Source organism: Rattus rattus, chromosome 12 (genome assembly GCF_011064425.1).
Source record: "Rattus rattus isolate New Zealand chromosome 12, Rrattus_CSIRO_v1, whole genome shotgun sequence".
In the NCBI taxonomy this organism is placed as follows: Eukaryota; Metazoa; Chordata; class Mammalia; order Rodentia; family Muridae; genus Rattus; species Rattus rattus.
The window spans coordinates 7,843,275-7,857,522 of record NC_046165.1 but is presented as its reverse complement, the minus strand read 5'-3'; the positions used below and the strand labels follow the sequence as shown (position 1 = coordinate 7,857,522).

The 14,248-nt window shown below is 45.6% G+C and overlaps 1 non-coding gene across 1 annotated transcript; it reads right to left on the bottom strand.

Annotated features, from left to right (window-relative positions):
• Window positions 1-9,470: 9,470 nt before the first annotated feature.
• On the bottom strand, window positions 9,471-9,543 carry Trnaf-gaa. Its single transcript has one exon. It is a non-coding gene; the product is annotated as a tRNA-Phe (tRNA).
• Between the last annotated feature and the right edge of the window lie 4,705 nt (window positions 9,544-14,248).

The following is a 14,248-nucleotide window of genomic DNA, read 5'->3' as shown; positions in this document are numbered from 1 at the left end:
GTCTCCTTTAGTGGAGAACGAGATGACTGGCTAAGACACTGATCTATGAGCGTAGCAAAGCATCACTAAAGTCGTCACTTTATTTTTACCTTTTCTGGCTAGTCGTGTTTGGTTTTACCATAGGTCAGTGGGCTATCTTGGTTGCCCTAGCAGTAGCGGATAGGGGTTCCTTCGCGTACACTGAGTCTTGTGTCAAATCAGACGTTAAGTGGCCACGCCCACAAATTCTATGCCTCCGTTGTCCTAGCATATTCTACAGACAGGACAGATTGTAGGTCAAAGGTTTCGTTTCTGGGTTGGTGTCCACATTTCTCTTTTGGTAGCCTGCAGATTACTTTCCTGCACCAGAGATTAGAGCAGATGGGCAAGGGCTCCATGCAGGCACCAGCTTGACATCTCCGTGACCAAAGAGTTGTGTAGGTGCTGTCCTCAGCCATGGGGCCCTTCTGTCAGTTTGCAGAGAGTAACTTTTTGTCTTAGCATCAGCCTGTTTGGGGATTTCCATGGGACACTCCCCACCCTCACTCCATACCTGCCCTGGCCAGCAGTTCAACTGCAGGCAATTCAGACCTTCCATTGGAAACCTTGCCTGACTGCAAGACGTAGCCAGTTGTTACTCCATATTCCCAATTACTAAGAGTCCACCTTTGGATCACCTTCATAGATTCCGAGGAAGTTTCCACTGCACTAGGCTTCCAAATGACCACCCTTATTAATCATTTTATTCATTTACATGTCAAATGATATCCCTCTTCCCAGTTACCCCTCCACAAACCTCCCCATCCCATCCCTCCACTCCTCCCCTTTGCCTCTATGAGGGTGCTCCTCCACCCACTCACCCATGCCTGCCTCATCTCTCTAGCATCCCCCTATGCTGGGGCATCAAACCTCCCTCCCCTCCCATTGATGTCTGACAAGGCCATCCTCTGCTACATATGTATCTGGAGTCCTGTTTTCTCCATGTACACTCTTTGGTTGGTAGTTTAGTCCCTGGGAGATCTGGGTGGTCCCGTTAGTTAGTATTGTTCTTCTTATGGAGTTGCAATCCCCTTCAGGTCCTTCAGTCCTTCCCCTAGCTCTTCCATTGGTGCCTCCCAGCTCAGTTCAATGGTTGGCTGTGAGTATCTGCATCTGTATTGGTCAGGTGCTGGTAGAACCTCTCAGGACACAGCTATACCAGGCTCCTGTCAGCAAGCACTTCTTGGCATCAGGAATAATGTCTGGGTTAGTGTCTGCAGATGGGATGGATCCCTAGTTGAGGTGGTCTCTGGGTGGCCTTTCCTTCAGTCTCTGTCTTTCCTTTGGACAGGAACATTTCTGGAATAAAAATTTTGAGATGCATGGGTGGCCCCATCCCCCAACTTGGGACTGAAAGTGGTCTCTACAGGTTCTCTTTTCCTTTTGTTATGACCCCCTTAATTCTCCCAACTTCCAGTTCTCTCTCCACCCATCCCATCTCCCCCCAATGAACTTTCTTGATCCTGTCCCCATCTGTCCCCAGTCCACCCACAAAATCTATTTCATCTTCCCAGGAAGACCGACCTTCCCTTCTAAATCCCTCCTGATTACCTAACATCTCTAGGTCTACAGATTGTAGCTTGGTTATCATTAACTTAATGGCTAATATCCACTTACAATGAATATATACCATATTTGTCCTGGATCTGGGTTGCCTCTCTAAAGATAATTTTTTTCTAGTTCCATCCATTTGCCTGTGAGTTTCATGATTTCATTTTTTTAACAGCTGAGTAATACTTCAGTGTGTAAATGAACCACATTTTCTTATCCATTCTCCTGTTGAAGGGCATCCAGGTCACTTCCAGTTTCTGGCTATAATAAATAAAACTGCAGTGAACATAGCTGAGTGTCCTTGTGGTAGGATGGAGAGTCCTTTGAGCATATGTCCAAGCATGCTATAGCTGGGTCTTGAGGTAGAACTAGTCCCCATTTCTGATGAACCGCCCTATTGGTTTCTAGAGTGGTTGTACAGGTTTGCACTCCCACCACCAATGGAGGAGCGTTCCCCTGGTCCATCTCCTTGCCAGCATGAGCTATCACTTGTGTTATTGATCTTAGCCATTCTGACTGGTGTAAGACAGAATCTTGAAAGTCGTTTTGATTTGCATTTGCCCGATGGCTAAGGATGGCTAAGGATGGCTAAGGATGGCTAAGGATTTATTTAAGGATTTAAATAAATGTTGAACATTTATTTAAATGTTTCTCAGCCATTTGAGATTCCTCTGTTGAGAATTCAGAACGAGAATATTGTAAACCCACGCTTGTGCGCCTCCCTCCTATTGGCTGTCAGGTTATTAAAACAATGGTTCCCAAGATAGGAAATCTCATGCTGAATGAAGCCTGGTGGAAGCCAGAGGCAGAATTTGTTTCCTCAGAAAGGCATTTCACAGTCTGACAATTCATCAGACCATCTTGCAGGACAGACAAGAACTGAGACAACAGAGGGTCAGTGACAGACAGGACCACACAATGACTGGGGCCGCTTAGATACACATTCCTCTACTTAAACATAAGCCTCAAGTCAGAACCCAAAAGATAAACTTGGGAGGTGGAAGGTGTGTGTGTGTGTGTGTGTGTGTGTGAGAGAGAGAGAGAGAGAGAGAGAGAGAGAGAGAGAGAGAGAGTGTGTGTGAATGTGTGTGTGAGTGTGTGTATGTGAGAGAGAGACTGTATGTGTGTGAAAAAGAGAGAGTGTGCATGTGTGTGAGAGAGAGAGTAAAAGAGAGAGAATGTGTGTGAGAGAGAGAGAAAGAGAGAGAGAAAGTGTGTGTGTCTGTCTGTCTGTCTGTCCCTCTCTCCAATGTGAGCACAACTGCTTTTCAACATTATTCGTTTGCTTAATTGGCTTACTGAGGATAGATGGCTGAACTCAGTTTGTTAGGGGGATATAAGGGCTTGGTCTCTGGCCTGGGTCCCTGTGACAATAGGAACAGTGTAATAGCAGGACTGACAGGGCCAACCCTAAGCATGCCATATGGCAGAGGTCAGGATGTGAGGGCACAGCAATGGCAGGAAGCCAAATATGAGATTGTTCCAGGAGCTGTACGGACCTGTGATGGCCAACAGCTGCTCTTCAAAGGGGACTCCCCACCCCAGCACACCTGCAGCAGGGCACCACCTGTGCTAATGAATACGGCACAGGAATAACTGAGTTGATAATTGAGGAATTAGATATAATGTTGCCATGTAGCCGTGTTTCTATTTGTGTTGGACTGTTTGGTTTCTAATTCCATGAACCCAAAACTTTTATTTAGTTCTTTATCTCTGTTACAACTGAAAGCTTTTCTAAACCCTGTTTATCTAGAAAGTTCTTTGAACTTTACATTTAAAAATAGCAATCAAAACATAGTAAGTAGCTTGCAAGATGGAGATAATTCTCCTGTTGCTAGGATATTTATCATCATGTCATGTGTAGCTACTAGGATATTTATTGACTAGACACCATGTCATGTGTAGCTACTATGCTGGTTCACAGGTCCAGGTTCATGACTTAAATTAACCTGTGTCAGTGTCCTGACAGGTCAAGATCCCCCAAATGCCTCTCCTTGTCTGTTAGACCAAGACAAGCACATGACTGCTACTGTTGTTTCTCAGCACTAGTACAGAGGTTGGCATGTCTTTTTGCCTCCACCTATGTTGAATAAAATACAGAACAAGGGAGCTGGAAAGATGGCTCAGTGGTTAAGAGCACTTGACTGTTCTTCCAGTGGTCCTGAGTTCAATTCTCAGCAACCACATGGTGGCTCACAATCATCTGCAATGAGTGAGATCCTATGCCCTCTTCTGGTGTCTGAAGACAGCATGTACTCACATGCATAAAATAAATAAATCTTTAAAAAAAATACAGAACAGTTTTTCCTCCTCTCTTTTTTATTATGCAATGGAAAAAGTAATGCAGATTTAAAAAAAAAAGGAAAATGCTGAAGATCTTTCATGACATTAAACATAAAAGCAGCTTTGTTGTAAAAGTAACTTCTGTTCTGCTGATGTAATTGTTGTCTTGGAGGCTTACTGGTAAATAAGCTCACTGTTTCTAGTTCTTCTGAACTCTGGCTGGCTGGTTCAACTCAGCTGCTCTGGTCCAAAGTCCTCTCCAAGCTGATTGATTCAAACTGACTTCTCTCAGCTTCTCACTGAATTGCCCTGATTGACCTTAAACTAACTCTGGCAATCTGTTCTAATCTGAGGCTCATTCTCATTCTCTGGGTCACCTATACTTAAGTTTGTTCTCTCTGCCACCTGTTTGTAAAACTGTCCCTATTAAAAACTGCCTCTGCTCCCTTGCCAGAGTACCTATGTTGCTGGATTAAAAGTCCTCTACACCAGTTCTGAAAAGACCTGCTTATCAACAGACATCAACATGGAACCCTTAATAGTGTGTTTGTGATACAAAGCTAGGTGACATAGACATAGGAATGGCTGCAACCCTCAATTTAGAGTCTGAGAAAATTTCATTGTCTTCTTGGGTATACAATAAATAAACACAACCACAGCACAATAAAATAACCACAGCAAAGGAATGGCACCCTGAGATGAGCCACTATTTGAGCATGCTGTTCTCATGACTAATGGAAAGTTACTGGACCTGAACAAAGACATCAGCGGTGAGAAGATGAACCCTTCCTCCGATCTGGGCTGACTGATCCCTCTCTGTTACCATGCAGTCTCCTGGGTTAACACCTCCCCTATCTTCTTGAGAAATAGCCTCCTTTAAAGCATTTGCCTGGGTGTCCTTTTCTCTGACTCGGTTTTTAATTCTCTCATTACTAGAAGTTCCCACGTATCACCAACCTTAGAAAGACTAGTTTAAACACAAAATATAAGCAAACAGAAATCACTGAAATAAACAAAAACAAAATGGAACACAAAGGCATCTACACACATGAGGGAAAATTACCAAGTCACGGTCTGCCTTGTAATGAGAAAATGGTAAAACACTGACCACATTAAACATGAAGGTGGATGTGTTTGTTTGGCTTACAGGTTCATCCTGGAGGGAAGCCAGTGCAGGAACTTAAGGCAAGAACCTGGAGGTAGGAACTGAAGCAAAGACCACACATAGGAACACCGGCTATCTGTTAGTTGATCTGCCACAATAGGTTGGGCTTTTCCACATCAATCAGCAAGCAAATGCCCTATAGACATAATCGCACACCAAGGTGATAGAGGCAATTGCCCCGGTATCAATGGTCACCTGTCTTCAGATATCAACAATGAACATAAATAAAATTGTCTGGCTTCCTCTATTATAGAGAATAACCACACAGAGTGGACCCGTGGAGAGTCCTTTTGATTAATTCAGGATACAATGTGTGCCTGTATGCATGTGTTTGGTTTTTTGTACACTACTGGAGTATAATTGTGTTGCCCACAATAACCCATCTTAATGGCAGCATGCAATAAAAGATGCTTGGAGGTGCTCCATCGTGCATGGCTTAACGTCAGGGACAGATTCTGAGAAATGTAGATGATTTCATCGCTGTGAAAACATCAGAGAATGTGCAAGCTAGCTCAACATCCCTAAGTGATACAATGTTATAGGACCACTAGCTCAACATCCCTAAGTGATACAATGTTATAGGACCACTAGTGTAGGACCAGTCATGTCCAGCTGCAATGCCAGATAGCTATGTCTGTTGTCTTTTGTCATCATGACAAAAACTAGAGTGGAAGGAGGGAATCCCTGTTGAGGAATTGCCTCTATCACCCTGGTGCATGAAAATGTCTAGAGAGCATTTGTTTGCTGATGGATGTGGAAAAGCCCAACCTATCGTGGGCAGTGCCATCCATTGGCAGATCAACTAACAGATAGCCAGTGTTCCTACCTGTGGTCTTTGTTTCAGTTCTACCTCCAGGTTCCTGCCTTAAGTTCCTGCACTGGCTTCCCTCCAGGATGAACCTGTAAGCCAAACAAACACATCCACCTCCATGTTTAATGTGGTCAGTGTTCTACCAAATTAGGACAGTGGCACATGGTGGTACTTAGCATTAAGATGCACCAAGATAATAAGGGTCATCTCAGCTAGCTCATACTATTTCTGTCTCCACAGTCTTTATATATCCTGCTACCCCAGCCCAGAACCATCAGTACCAATTGTAATAGAGCCCCAAGACCTTGGCACAACGGACTCCATGATAGAAGTACCGTTCAGGCTGTAAAATTCAGCATGTAGACAGCGTTGTACCAGGAAGCATTCATGAGCCTCAAAAGAGCAACCAGGAGCAGACTCTGATGTAATCACATTAGGGTCTCTTTATTTCCAAGCTGGAGCTTGGGCTAACTCACCACCCACCCACAGGATGGTTTGGTGAAGCAGCCCTGAACTCTCACCGGGTCAAGGTTTTATAGGAAATGGTAAGCAGGAAGTGGAGTGTCTAGCCTGGAAAACATCTAATTGGAGGGCTACTGTGGCCTTTAACATGATTGGCTGGTGCTAGGTGTCAGACAGTAAACTTAACTTCTTTTCTCCCAATTGATGGTTGTTAGGAAGTGTCAGGGGCAGGCTTGAAACCCTAAAGGTGTAGATTTGTTGGGGAATAACCTAGAAACTGGTGCTGGATGCAGTTTTGTTGGGGTGGGGGAGGTCTGAACTGAGAAGATCTGGTCTCTTAACAGCACCACCCAACACAAGTAAAACTAAAACGCATCCATCTGAAACCGTAGATCTGGAAAAGTCCCTAAATGCAGGAACCTTGCTGTTTGGCTTCTACAGTTCTGCTTCTAGCTAACCGTTCCTGTTAACTAAAGTGTAGTCTGTAAGTTAAGTGCCTGTGGCCAAGCCTGCCAACATTCCTGAATGGAGTGGGGGAGGGGCTTATGAGCTGCCACCCCAGCTGAGGCGCTACCAACAGCTGATGGCAGGTGAGGGAGAGAGAGTCCATTGTCTCCATGGATGTGGTCTCTGGGAGGTCACCCATGCTCCAGTGTCTTACTCACTGTTCGATTTCTGTGAAGAGACACCATGACCATGGCAACTCTGATAAAAGAAAGCATTTAAGTGGAGGTTCGCTTCAGAGGTCAGGTGTCAAGCATGACACTGGAGTAGCTAAGAGCTACATCCTGATCCAAAAGCAGAAGGGGAAGGGGGTGCTGCAGGGGCTTTTGAAACTAGAAAGCCCACCCTAGAGCCACACCTCCTCCAAGGCCACACCTCCTCCAACAAGGCCACGCCTCCTCCAACAAGGCCACACCTCCTCATCCTCCTAATCCTTGTCCAGACAATCCCTTATGACTAAGTATTCAAGTATACGAGCCTGTGGGGGCCATTCTTACTCAAACCACCACACGGGGTGAATGTGTTGTTTGTCTATATGAAATTCCTCAAGAATAAAAAGAATTTTTTTAAAAATTCTCTATGAAGAGGAGAGAGGAAAGGATGAGAACCACATTAATACAGTCCTTATGTATGAAATTCTCGAAACTTTTAAATTAAAAGATATTCTCTATGGAGCTGTGGTGCATGAAAAAAAAAAAAGAAGCACTGTTTGACTCTTATACCTCAGGCTTCACTTAACTATGTCTCAGGATTGTGTTGGCTTTTCCCAGAAGCATGTGTGTGTAATATGCATTTACTTATATCTATTGTAATATACATTTGTTCATGTATAGTCACCTGTGTTTCCAGCTTTGAAGGACTGTTGACAAGCACAATGGGATTGTTAACAAAGAGCGCTTAGCAGCAGGCTTGGTGAGTAGAGAGGCCCCTGTAACTGGTGACTGCGAGTTTCCTGGGAGCTTCGTCCCTGGGGTCTGTCAGGGATTCCCTGTTCACGGTGCTATGGCACGTGGATCTGGCCTGTGTGTCATGCTTAGCCTACTCACATGAACAATGAAATACATGGCACTGATTTGAATGCGTCCCCAGACCTTACTGGGATGTCGATGGGTCACCCACAGACTCCTTAAAAGCCTTCAGTGAGGAACTCGCAAAAAAGGTAATCAATCCACCATCACAGTGTGCACTAAGGATGGGAAATCCACATATTCTTAGAATTTGAGGCAAACTCAGGCAATTGTATTTCTGGTCAAGTTTTCAACAGCCAACAAATTGAGATATGATGATTTTACAGCATGATCCAGTGGAAAGGGTGACAGTATAGTGGAAGCTAATAAAAGGGGCTAGACGCGTGTGCGTACTCATTACGTGAAGGTCCTGATTAAATGCACAATGCTCATCTGGTTTTACTGTGTGTAATGGTTATAATAGCGTCTGTGTGTCATAGTTCTGGCCTCAAGCGGGTAGCATATACACAACGATTAGGAAGGAAACGTTTACTCCGGGGTTTATTTATTTATACGTCTCCTTGGGCCTTTATGAGGAACTGGAATAGTAGGCACAGCCTCGCCGCTGTTGACAAAAGGACTGGACTGGGCACTTCTTCTCGTGAATATTTAATGAATGCGGTGTGCATCCCTCTGAAAGTGCGTCCTTTCTAAAGTAAGGGCCAACTTGGACGGCCTTCCCTTTACACCCTCTATGGCCTCCTTAGTTAGAGAACACTGGGTAGAGCTACCCAGAAGTCAGCAGGACAGCTCAGGAAATACCGGACTCCTAAGAAGTGGTAATGTGTGGCATCTATGAGAGAAGCTGGCACTCAGGAGAAGGCAATAAAAGTTATCAGGTTACAGTTACAGACTTCAGTTTTTTAGGGTAAAAAACCATACGGAGAAACTAAAAATAAGAGGTCGGCGATGTGCAGACCAGATATAACAACAGAACTCCGAAGAGAGTGTCCCGACCAGTAGAGCTCAAATTTGAGTTGCGAGAGACCCACCCGGGAGGGAGGGTGTTTGTTCACCTTGTCCTGGGCTGCATTCAGTAGCCTGGTGTGGGCCATTTCGGACTAGCTCCAAAACGATGCTGACAGCCAGGCTCTGGTCCACAGACCACACTGAGAAACACGAGTCTAAACTAACTACCCTCGCTTACTTAAACGTTAGGAGCTGTAAAGCTACTACCACTCCTTTAGCATTAAGCAAGTGACCCTGCCTGGGAGCACCCCATGCCGCCCTTTTGCATCTCTAGCAAAATCCTGAAGCAAGCACCTGAGCGCGCAGGAGGATCGGCATTAAAAAGTGGGAGCCGAAGGACATTTGTACGCGTCCTTCTCGCCTCCAGGGAAGACCCGGCCTGTTCCACAACAAGACAGGACCCTCCTTTCTCAAGCCAGAGATTCCCGACGGCCGGAGCGTACCCCGAATCCTGCAGGAGCGCGCGCAGCGGACCGCCTTCCCTGCCAAGGCGGCCGGGAAGCATTGCGCACGCGCAGCAGCGCCTCCGACGACACCCGGAAGTGCCACTGCCTGTTGCCTGCCGCCACGGGTGGTCGAGAAAAGCTGCTTGTGTTTCTTCGACCCCACGTCAGCGAGTCAGTGAGGTGAATTCAAGAGAGGTTGTTGGATGGAAGGAATTTAGGAAGGAACCCCCGTCAGGTTAAAATTAAAAATCAGCTGCCGAAACCCGGGATCGAACCAGGGACCTTTAGATCTTCAGTCTAACGCTCTCCCAACTGAGCTATTTCGGCGCTGCGCCTCTCCCCTCCTACAATGTGCTATCTCTGAGTACTTCAGGTCCAGTCGTCCTGCGGTGTTTTGTTAATAATTAATCTGTTCTGTATTTTTGTTTGTGCTGTTTGAATCATGTTTCTTCCGTCTCACTTCTCGTAACCAGAAATTCACGGTCCTGGTCCCTTCCCGAGACCAGCTCGGGGTTTCCTAGGCGAACATGTCACACTTTTGGACTGTACGGGAATGTCCCAGATCTGACTGGCTGGCAGTGTTTGCCCAGAGCTGTTGGTTGACTGAGTGGTTGGGTCCCTGGAGGCCAGAGTCCTCTGGCCAGACCCAGATGCGGCATTCGTAGTCTCTCAGACCCGCGTCCTGCAAAGGGTGCAGCTCGGTTACAAGCTCTGAGGGGAACCTGTTTGGCAAACGCTTGGGCAGTTCATGAAAGAAGATTTAATGTCAGCGCTCCTTCACGTCACGCGGGTTCCTGGAGCACCCACTACCTGCCCCCTGGATCTTACTGAAGTTCTGTTTTCTTCTCCTCTCCGATTAAATAGTACTCATCTCAATAGCACTTTCTCACGACGCCCTTTCAGCCTAGGTACGAGACTTTTCTTTACCTAGAAGCGTCGCTATCAATTTGGGTTGATGGGAGGATGTGAAAGGAAAAGAGAAAAAGGAGTGCTTGCGACCTTCCCTGGGTCCCCTTCATTCAGTCTGCATTCTACAAACGAGTCTCTGGGCGCCCCGTTTGAACCAATGACAGAGTTAACCAAATCCACATAACAAAAGAGCTCGAAAATTAAGAGGTCGGTGGATAAGGAGAGTGTCCTTTTCTGTGACTGCCTGCCTGGACTAAAGAGTGCCGTGAGTCAATCTCAGGCTCTTGGTGTCTTTCCATCTCTTCCTGGAGACTTTGGGGGGTGTGGTGGTCTGACTGAGAAATGTCCCCTACAGTCTTGAACATTTGAACAGCAGTTTAGGGGGGTTTAGAAAGTGCAGACTTTTGGAGGAAGTACGTCATCGGTCCTTAGAAGGTCACAAGTGCACTTTAGGTCCCCCAGCCTCCCGGGGTAAAAATTCACATTCCCGATTCTGAGTCTCGTTTCATGGACTGAACTCTGCTATCTTCAGCTTGAGGTCCTACGAACCAAGTAAGCTGATCCCAAGGACACATTGTCTCTGGGTTTGAGAGAAAACGTCTGCTTCATCTGCAAGACTGCAGAGGAGAGGAACCATCATAGCAACCATGGAGGGCCGGCTCCAGTTGAGACTCAGAATAAGGATAAGGACGCAGGAGGAGATCCTAACCCAAACAGAAACTTTTTGTAGGCTACACTCCGTTTTCCCAGTTAACCCAAGGATGCTTGCTAACCCCGATGCAACCGCTTGTGATATCTATGAAAACTGAACTAGCCAGCAGAAGGAAGACATCAAAATTAAAAAAAAAAAAAAAGCTAAGGAAAGCTTGTTGTATATATGTCTAAAATTCTTTTTGAACTGTTGTCAATTGATTATCTGTTCTTCCTGGAACAACACCTACAGCACAGACAAAACCCTGACAACCACTTTACTTTCCTCTCATTTTAGTATTCGTCCTAGGGAAGTTTAAGAAAAATTGACGGAAATATATAAAAAGGATATAGGATCAGTTTGAAAGGGCTGCTCTCGGCCCAAACTGGAACAGCATGAACATCACAGATATGTAAATGACTACAATACCTAAAAGCCTTGTGGCGGGCAGTGAAGACTCGTCACGGAACTGAATGAATTGTGCCGTGGGTTAAATGCAGAAGAAGTGGTGGCCCTGAAAATTGCCGTTTTCTAAGCATCGTAGCGAAGAGTCAGTGAGGAATTATCAGTGGCTGCTAATGTAGCTCAGTTGTTAAGAGTGCTTGCCTACCACGCACAAAACCCTGTTTCTGAGCCTCAGGCTTTCTAAGGCCACGTGTGGTGCAACAAGCTTATAACCCCAATATTCAGGCATCAGAGGCAGGAGGTCAGGGGTTCAAGATTATCCGAAGTGAAATCTCAAGTTCAAGACCAGCCTGGGACAGGAGAAACTCTGCTTCAGAAAAAGAAAGGAGGAAGAAAAAGATGGTGACAGGAAGCAGGGAAGTCCCCTGAGATGGCAAGTCTAGGTGGGTAATGCTATGCGAGGCCAATATAAGGCTTTGAAGGTTCCCGCTATATTTAATAGTTACCACGGGGGAAAATGAATGGGCAGCGAAGAACATTTGGGTGTGAGCGTTTGGGCGTCATGTGCCCTGAGACACCACACACTTTGCATAGAATCCAGCCAGCCAGAAATAGGTTGGGATTTAGCATGAAGCAGCGTCATTTGTTAAGCAAAAGCCATCCTAAAAGCTGGGAACCCACTCATACTAAACACACACACACACACACACACACACACATTTTTTTTTTGGGTTATTATCTGGAGGACGATAGTTTCAGTTAGAGTCATTAATGCTAGAATTGAAAGACAACTTGAGTTTATTTTACCCCAATCCATAAATTGTGTGTTCCCTCAAGATGTGCGGGAATTGCTGTGCATACACAATGTGCTCAACCTCTCTGTATCAGTCTGCTTGAGCAGCCACAATGAAACACCACAGATTGTGTAGTTTACACAGAAGGTTTGGCTGCCTTGCTCTCCCAACACATACACATACACACGCGCACACACACACACACACACACACACACACACACACACACACACACACATTGCTCAATGCAAGTGCATACAGAAAGTTACCTGCTCAGAAAAGGTCACACATACTGTGGGTTATGACCCCATGCTTAGAACGTCTTTCACCTTAAATGCCTCCTAAAGGCTTTACACAACCACAGTAAGGGCTACCTTTGGGTATAAAAACTGAGAAAAGCGGGGCTGGAGAGATGGCTCAGTGGTTAAGAGCACTGACTGCTCTTCCAAAGGTCCTGAGTTCAAATCCCAGTAACCACATGGTGGCTCACAACCATCTGTAATGAGATCGGATACCCTCTTCTGGTGTGTCTGAAGACAGCTACAGTGTACTTATATAATAAATAAATAAATCTTTAAAAAAAAAAAAACTGAGAAAAGCCTGTAAGGGCTAGCCTTCGGTATAAGAACTGAGAAAAGCCTGTAATTCAGTTCACACTAGACAGACAGTTTGGTACAAACCGACAGCTCATCCACAAAGCAGGTTCTGTACCCTGCATCAAACACTTGTAATTTGTAAGGTTTGAATCCAGGCCAACAGTGTGCTAGGTGAGTGTCCTGCTCTTGAGATGTAAACCCCACTCCTTGTTTTTTTTTTTTTTTTTTTTGTTTGTTTTTTTTGAGACAGATTCTTGCACGTTAGCTCATGCAGGCCTTGAGCATGCTGTGCGGTCTGGTCTGTCCTTAACCCATGCCCTCGCCTCAGCTTTTCAAGTGTTGACATTATACACAGATGCATACTGCCACACCCAGACACTTTCAATCTTCAAAAAGATCCTCGTTTCATTAAAAAATTGATATCAGAGTCTAAGTTCAAAACCAGAATCCAGGACTAGGCCTGACCCTTGCTGTTGGGCGTTTTTTGTGAGTGTGTGACTATGCACCTGACGTTTTTCTGTGTGTAGAACATTACACCTCACTTGACAGATGCAAAATGATTCTTCCAAATCAGCTGAAGTTGCAACCGAGGGGAGAAGCGTTAAAAAGTTAATACATTGCAAATATCATCAGTGTGCTGAATCGATCCGAAAGAACTTAATTTATTTAAAGCCATTAAACCGCAGGTCGATGAAGACCTTATTGTGTTTTTTGTTTTTGTTCAATCACATACATCAATATAAAGCCCCTGGGTGTACTCACCAGGCCAGAAACAATTAAATAAATGGTACTCGAGAACTACCTACCAAGCTGTTTGTATGTTCTAACCCAACCCTCCCACACCCATCCAACAAGAGTCTAACTCACCTTTGTGGATTTCGCACGATGCCCTACAGGTCAGAAAACTTGGACTCCAGAAGTTGAATGTTATAGGCTTGGGCACTCTTAAGTCCTCCTTATCTTAATTGCTTGTGGCTTGCAATTAATGGCGCCGTGGGCCAGCCCTCCAGCTGTTTTCATTTCCCCATCTGCATGCCTCTGCCTCCTACCATCCAGAGGTAAGGATAAAGCCTAATTATTTCCTAAATTCCTTGTTAATAAAAATAGGGGTGGGGGAGGGACCAGGGCTGGAGAGATGGCTCAGTGGTTAAGAGCTATACTACAGTACTTTTGCAGAAGACAGGAGTTCTGTCCCCAGCGACCACAAGTATCTGTTTCCTTTTCAACTTTTTAGGGGCTTCAGGTGGCTGGGATTCCAGGCTATGTCATCGGGCTTAGAAATCAGCATTTCTTGAGATCCTCCTACCTGACTAGAGATAGGGACTTCTAAAGAAAGACTGCCTGAGTCTCCTCCAGGAAGAAGACAGTTGGTACCTAGACAAGGCACTGCACAGACATGATCCCAAACTGTCACACCTCCCAGCTGCTCTCTAATGTAATTCCTCTCACTGCCTGTCCCTCCCTCAAGTCAGCCTGTCATTCTTCGTCCCTAGCCGTGCAGGCCACCTCCATCTTAGAATGACCCCAGTGCATGGGAGTTAAAATAGTTCCCGGCACCCACCGGCCACGGGCTGAGTCTGAATGCACATTCGCCCGGGTTTGCAGGACTGAACATGTAAGTGAGGAGAAAGCAACAT